This window comes from Numida meleagris, chromosome 4, assembly GCF_002078875.1.
Source record: "Numida meleagris isolate 19003 breed g44 Domestic line chromosome 4, NumMel1.0, whole genome shotgun sequence".
NCBI classification, from domain to species: domain Eukaryota; kingdom Metazoa; phylum Chordata; class Aves; order Galliformes; family Numididae; genus Numida; species Numida meleagris.
In genome coordinates this window covers 30,568,765-30,576,702 of record NC_034412.1, presented here as the reverse complement: position 1 = coordinate 30,576,702, position 7,938 = coordinate 30,568,765, and the positions used below count along the sequence as shown (strand labels likewise).

At 36.8% G+C, this 7,938-nt stretch overlaps 1 long non-coding RNA gene across 4 annotated transcripts in view; it reads right to left on the bottom strand.

The window, feature by feature from the left end:
* LOC110398640 overlaps positions 1-7,447 on the bottom strand; it is a 29,642-nt gene extending 22,195 nt beyond the window's left edge. For 3 of the 4 annotated variants that reach the window (XR_002438510.1, XR_002438513.1, XR_002438511.1), the window contains exons 1-3: positions 7,385-7,447; positions 4,739-5,492; positions 3,280-3,560 (exon numbers count right to left, since the gene is read on the bottom strand). This is a non-coding gene — a long non-coding RNA (uncharacterized LOC110398640). The remainder of the gene's footprint in view (positions 1-3,279; positions 3,561-4,738; positions 5,493-7,384) is intronic. The other variant, XR_002438512.1, reaches the window with a different exon arrangement.

Genomic DNA, 7,938 nt, shown 5'->3' with positions numbered 1-7,938 from the left:
GGGGGGGAGAAAATCAACAGTGTTTACATTTCCTCCTAACATTCCCCAGGGTCACTCCTTAACTATCAAACCACTTATGGATAAAATTAAGCTGCCCAATTGTTCCATTACTTCCTAGTTCTCATTATGCACTAAAACATCCATTCAGCATTTTTTTCCCTTCTACTAATGTAACAGAAACTCATCTGCTCAACAAGATTTATTGCTAGCTTTTTTTCTTGTGTTCACAAGAGATTGTTGTACATTTTGCAGTAGGTCTTTATTATCTAGTAATGATGGCTTGCAAATTAAATTAGTTTTTAATGGCACAGTTAAATTCTAATTTATGTTTTGGAGCTTTGTTTAATTCATTTAGTTGTAATGTAATTGCCTTCTCACTATTATCTTGCCTTAGATAGGAAGAACAAAAGAATAGTGGCTCCACTCCTCATATTCAGTTATTTTGCTTTTATTAAATCTTGTTACTAATTGCATTTCCCTGAGAAACTTTCTGAAGTACCATAGGCTTATCTGAGTGGGCAGACTGTATGGTTGCTTGGCTTTCGGAGCCCTGAAGGAGTCAAAGAGAACAGTTACTGCAACTCACTGGGGTCCAACTGTACGCATGGCTTGTTCATACTCTTTAGACGCATGAGACATTATTGCCCTGCAGATTTTTGGCAGTAGCAATGCGTGAAAACAGGACAGAAAAGAAAAGGTAACAGCTCTTCACCTTCACTCTTTCAGCTGGAAAGAGCTGGCCCTGAACCAGTCTGTTATTTGTAGCTTCATACGAGCTATTTTGGAGGACTGAAATCAGACTTCGGGGACAATTGCACCTGCAGGTTTGCCTCAGAATGATTTTTCTCCCGTATTCCCATCGGATCATGTTCTGCCCTCTAAATCTTTGCTTTTGTGATAAAGGTTTCTTACAGACATCCCACCTGTTCAGCAGGAGGTTAAAAGGAAAGTATTTGTTCAGTATCTCTTACAAGATATAGCAAGTCTGTGAGTTTGAAGGGCACTGTACACTAGACAATTTCAACCACAAGTTAATGGAGCCCTGCACTGGAACTTGAGAAAGATGTTTCTTTGGGTGGAAAAAATAAAGCACTGAGGCTAAAAAAAAAATCAAATCTCATACACTAAATAGTTGGTAAGAAATAGACACTACATTTTCAGTACATTAATTTTGAGTCATTAAGACTGATTTTGCCCAAAAAAGTTCATAAACAGGTTAACCTTGCAGTCAGTCACATGTATTTTTAAAAGTCTTTGTCTCTGCCTTTCCAAAATACGTTTTCAACTTTTAAAGAAAAAAATCAATGTAAATTGGTTTTAGCTTAGTAATTTAATATGTAACAGGCAAGTATATGTAAAATAAAAATTCTGTCTCTTGTAATCTCTGTGAACCATGGCACTGTCAGCCATTCAGGCCCAAAGAACAAGAGTGTTCCGGATGCTCAACGGGGAGACCATGAGCAAGGGCTTCAGAGGTCAGCTTCCAGCTCGGGTGACAACTCTTAGAATAACCCAAAGAAGACATATCCCTTCCCAGTGCCCCACTTTCTAGTCTGAAACCTGGTCATGAGATCTTTAATTGGTTCTCTAGTCTAGTCAAAAGGATGGTTCACTTTTAACAAATAAAGGACTAAATCCATTCAAATAAAATGAAAAGAGCTAGAAACTCTTAAACTATTGCTACTATAAAATTTGAATTACTTGCATATAAATGCTACTGCTTAAGTACAGAAAGAGAAATAGATAGTGTTCTGAACGGACATATTTGGGTATAGCTTCATTTCAGCATCACTGTCTTCTGACACACCATTTCTAGAAGAGACCCTAGGTAGCCTAACAAACTACATTCAACCTCCGCTGTCTGCTGCTCCTTATAAACTAATAAAAGTTGTTTCTGAATATTTGTGACACAAGAAGAGACCCCAGAAATAATTACAGGTCTACATTCAGTCTCAGGACACTTGCATTATACATCTACCATACTCTCTTATGTCACAGTCCTTCAGAGAACAGTTGTTTGGTTTATGACCCTTAGATGTAAATTCAGTTTTATGCACCTTTGCATGATAAATATCATTAATGTGACACTGTAGAAAAGTTACAATTTTTAGTATCAAAATTTAATAAACATAGAGGCTTTTGTCTTATCTTTTAATAAATAAGAACCAATTTTTTTCACATGGGAAGAATTTGCCATTCTTTTTAAACTTACCAACATTTATCTCTAGAACTATATAGATCTCTATCTGGCTGATTGCCTTTAATTATACCATCAATATAATCCTTATCATCAATAATCAGTTGTTGAGATTGTTTTACAAGTCAAAATTCTCTCAGAGCTGAGACACTCTGAAATATTGCTGTGAATATATTAACGTTTCATAAGGGTAAGATACCTTTTTACACAATGTATTTTTTAAGATCTAGAAAAAAACATCCATTTGCCTATTGTTGACAGCTGTAACTACCAATAGACAAAATCATCTTCCAGTCCTACATGGTGCTTTAAGCTCGAAATTAACAAAACTACAGAACAAGTCTTCTGAAAAGACAATATTTTTTGCACAAAAATTGTAACAGAAGTATTTGGTGCAAAATATTTCACCCCAGTTTGCTGCTGAACACAACAGGCAGAGGCTGCCTGCTACAAGGCAGCCATCTAATTAGTATGACAGACCACCACAGATTTCAATTACTATATTATGATCAGAGCCTAAAATAAAGAGGGAAATTTTCTAGAAGAAATCCATAGGAAATAAACCAGACTGACAACTGCCTAGAATTCAATTTTCCTGAAGTGATATTGAAATACAGAGAAGTAGCGGTACATTGATTAAGTTTCAAACTGCCACATTACAGATGCCACCTCAGGAACCTGTATGCTCTGTTATCACCATGGCAACGCAATCATCAGCACAATCCAGAGCACGCAGTGCTGCCACTGCTCATTTACATCTCTGATAGGTGCTGCAAAGTCATGGGATTTGATAAGCCCAAATTTTGTCAAGTGTGTGGTGGAAAATGAAGCCCAGAACCCTGTCTGAAGTTCATAAATAAACACTATGTAAAAGTAAAGGGGGGAATGTTCTTGGTATTTACAACACGCACATTTATTCCAGACTTCATAATAAGAATTTCTACCCTCCAAAATTCTCATAGCTCATTATGTTACTGGAAACAGTATACTGTTAATGTCTTGTGCTGCATCCAAATGGAAATGCCATTATTTTCATCTTAGTTATTTCTACTCAGCAGCTGAAGTGGTCTTCAGATGCTTACCTTTAATCTTCACTTCAAAATCTTCATATAACTCTCCACATCATCCCAAATTTTTGAATATTTATACCTGAGATATCATGATGCACAGGTAAGAAAATCCTGCACTGATCTTCAAAGACATCAAGATTTATGTTTCCAGGCTCATAATTCTAAGCCAAGTGGATGACAGCTCTGGACCCATCCCCTGGATACTGCCTGCAGCCACTCTCAGCATGTGCAGAGTTGCAGCCACCATTGTCCTTCAGTGAGAGCTGGTGATCCAGGTTACACAAGTCACAGGGCTGCAAATTAAATTCAATTAGGAATAAATATCTAGGGAAAGGTACACTGAAATCATAGCCTATGTCAGGAGGTCTATATACTATAAGACTATCATACAGTATTATGGTATGCAAAAAGCTGATACGCTGGGGACATCTTTAAATGTAAGTTTATGACTAAACAATATTACCACAAAATGTGCAAAAGGCACCCAGGTTAACAACTAAAATTATTTTCAAAATGACATTCTGAACAAAAAGAAATCAAAAGGTATTTACAAATATCACAGGAAAAAGAGCAGTGTTTTCTAAACAAAAGCCCCTCTGCATGGGGTACTGATCTGAGCTGCAATTTTTGTCGGAGTGATGCCACTTCAGATGACTGTATGATGTGAAAACCTAATTTTTCCCTGTATTCCTGTAAACTATCTCTTTCAAGAGAGAAGGCTTATAGTCATGTACTACAAAAACTGGCTTTGTGAAGAAAACCTGAGAAACAGAACAAATAACTCTTTAAAACTTCAGAAAAAAAAAAAAGTGCTTTAATAGCATATTGTACATATTAACCTGCATTCCATACTCAGGATTCCTATGGTCATGCATGGACTTTACAAACTGAAAATAACGGGATTATAGGAGAAAGTTTTTTCCTCTGAAGTTTTGCTGGGTATTGTATTTCTATTAACGGTAACCCCTGAAATACCACTGTAAATCCCAGAGAGAGAGATTAAAAGTGAAGTGGTCAGAGGCACAAGATAAAGATATCAAATCCACTTTGCCTGCACATACATGTAAGCACTGATGGGTTTATATGGCGTGTATACACACACAATAGCTTTGACAATTTAGCAGTCAGTACGTTAACTAGAATTTGAAGGCAGAACAATCAGACACTTAAAGGTAAAAAAAAAAACAACAAAACCACACACACAAAATAAACTCAACCAAATACTTAAAAACAGTAAAAGTAATATCATGGGATTAAGTAGTGTTAAACAGCAAACACTTAAGCATAATTCAGAGCCTTTCCAAGGTGCTTTTTTCTACCGTCATCTATTCTTTGAACAAAGAGGAAAAGTTAAATGCTGTCATTTTCCAAATGCATAATTACAGCAGTTCACAAAGCTAATTGCAAATGAGTATCACCCGCTCCAGTTCCCTATAAAGCAGAAACTTCTGAACAAGAATGTAATTATTACCATTTGTCATGTTCTCACTTGATCACCTGCACAACCAGCACTGCACGTGTTCCCAAACTTCTGTGCGAACAGGTCTTGAGTCTGGCAACTACCAGAAGGGAGACTTTCTAATGTAAGCTGGTAGGACGTGTGGCAGGAGAATACATAAAAGAGGAATGATCTGGATGTCCAATCAGAAGAAGGAAAATAGAAATTATGATGAAATCAGCCACAGACTGTACTAGCAATTTTTTTTCAAAATAATGAAGGCACTTTTCTTGGAATATATTAGAACACTTTGAACTACTCTTCTATCATTTCAAACAAACAGAAAACAACTTGGGAACCTGTGAACAGCAAATGATGTCATAAAATCAAACGCAGGGATGACTCCCTCAACTGATTTTCAGGTTGGCCTGGAATATGAATCCAGACACTAAGCTCTGAATTTTGCCTTCATGAGTCCTTTATACTGAAGGTCCTATTTTCCCTTCTCTCTTTCTTTCTCCCCCAAAATGCTAAAATACAGGGAAAACTTGCTTCCTTATTGAGATCTTGTAAACACCAAATGATAAACACATACTGTTACATAGTTTTAAGTAATACTGAGGATAGTTTCTAAGCCTCCACATGTAATATAAGAGGATATAAGAAGTCATTACCTTTTCATTTATTCACACTCACTGCTACAGCAACCAAAAGACTTCTTACTTACAGAAAAGAGCCCAAAACATGTCAGCAGACACTCAAGGCCTTTTCAAAAACTGAATTACAGCTAGGAAAAATAAAAAAAAAACAAGGAAAAACTTAGCAAATGTATACTACTAGATTTCTGAAACATATTAACAGCTTTTATATGTCAAGGGCCTGCTGTAACTTAGCCCCAAAAATGTATTAAACGCAATTGCCTTTGGCTAACAGGCATTTTATGCTAAAGGATAACCTCTAATTCTGTTCCAAGAAGTATATGCTTGCCATTCAATGCAGACATTAGGAATTATGATGAAGAAATTATTATGGACAAAAAAAGAAAAGTCAATTTAAATTTAGGTGAATAAAGTCATTGGAATTAAAATTATGAAATTTAAGAAATAATCTGTAGGAAGGAAAAGGAGAGGGAAAAGGAGAGGGAAAAGGAGAGGGAAGAGAGGGAAAAGGAGGGAAAAGGAAAGAAAAGAATTTTAAGAACTACCAGATTATTTGTATCTCAGTAAGATAGAGAAGATAAAGTAGTTATACGGACATATCAGTGCCACATATCACCATGCATAAGGAACCCTAGGAGGGAGACAGGGAGAATTCTCTCAAAATAACATCCTAGTTTATTACTTGCAATACAGTGTGACCCCATTTTCACACAACGTGGTGTAAAATGGATTTTAGTAGCAGTGGGAACTACATTTATCTCTATGAGATGCCCAGCTTCCCTATGAGACTGGATATTATGAAAGACTGGCATTGTACAAACTTGAAAAGGGCAAAGCCCAGCTCCTTTATTTCAGTGTTCCTCCCATCTCTGCAGTTCTTTCAAGTCTTATGAAAGAATCTCAGAAAAGACAGTATTTCCCCAGTGCACACAGACAATCATTCTTCAGCCCAAGTGTGGTTACTAAGATTAAACAGAAGCCCAGGTCTTGGGAACAGAGCTTTGAAAAAAATAAAAATAAACATAAATATATGTGCAAATTGATGCTGCATCCATAAAAAGTATATACTAAAGCTCCATTCAAGCTGCACACCAGGACAAAAAACTGTGCAGCAAAATTTTTCCACTCTCCAATCCCTGTCCTCACCTCAGGAGATATCAAAGCTCTGAGCTGAAGACCAGGGACACGGGAGGTAGGGTCTCACACTTGCCTTCATCCCAGGCTACTCATTGGCCCCTGAGTCAGTGTGGTTGCTGCTAGTGGCTAAAGCTGGCACCTCATGGGGCTGGCTGGCCGGCTGATTGTGGCTGGCTACCATTAGCCCCTAGTTCAATGCTAGACTGAAATGCAATCATGTAAAGGAATGACATTTTAAAAACCATTTCTTGGCAGCTGTACACCAAATCCATGCAGAGGCAAACTGTACGTATGGGAATGGTTATTCCATTGGAAGCAAGCAGTCACTCAAAAGGATTTCTTGTAATGTTTCTTCATATTAATGCAGTTTAACAAAAGAAATTTAATGTACACTTTCTGATCTTGAAATACACATGATTAAATGCAAAAATCACAGCATTTTCTAAGCAAAAAACAGGGAAAAAATAGAATCTTCATCTTGAACTACTCATTACTAGAGCAATGATAAACTCTTTGGCAAAAAAAAGTGGGGAGTATAAGGCACAGGTGCAGTTTTCTACATGTCCATGTACACATGCTTGGGGATAACATGAAGCCTGATCAGCCTGTAGATACCTAAGCAACAGGTTTCTCCAGTGTTTATATTTCCAGATAGCATCAAAAAGGGCAGGCAGTCTTCTTATTTGCTCTAAATACAGCAGGCAGTAATTGTGCATTTAAGTCATTTATGCCGTACCCTGTAATTTCATACATAGCAGGTTTTTTTTGACAGCTGTTCCATACACTCATTACGCTACATGCACAATGGATAAAATGCAAGGTGAAATCATGTCTTTGTTTTTAGGGAAAGGTTTCAGACAAACAAGTTATGGTTGGGAAATACCATTGTTATGAGACTGCTATGTGTTCCAGTGCCTGCAAAGCAACAGAAATCTGTACGTTTGCCATCTCCTACAAAGAAAAAGAAAAGAGATTTGGTCTTTGTCCTCAATTTAGAATCATAGATTTGCGTCTGTTTCATTAATTTAATGAGAGCTGTACAAGTGCAGGATCATGAACAGTAACGTCCTCTCGACTTTGTCCTCAGATGTCAATTTATTTGGGGGGAAATCTATTTAAACAGTGTAGAGAGGAAATATCTGTTAATAACAAATAAATAAATAAATTCTGTATATACAACTTCAGAATGGATTGCAGCAAAAACTGAGAAAATAGCTTTTCAAGGCAGAATTATATGTATACTGCACACATCTTTTATTTCAAAAAACAAGATCACTGAAAAATAATTCAACGCATAAATAGAGGAAAGTATTTTTCCCACATAGGCCCTCTAAAGAAATCCCTTTTCCAAAGCTTCAAGTGTGCTGTGAGATTCATTTTAGCAGAAAGGCAAAAAATTATAGCAATTTGAGAGTAAAATATGGACAAGAATGAGGA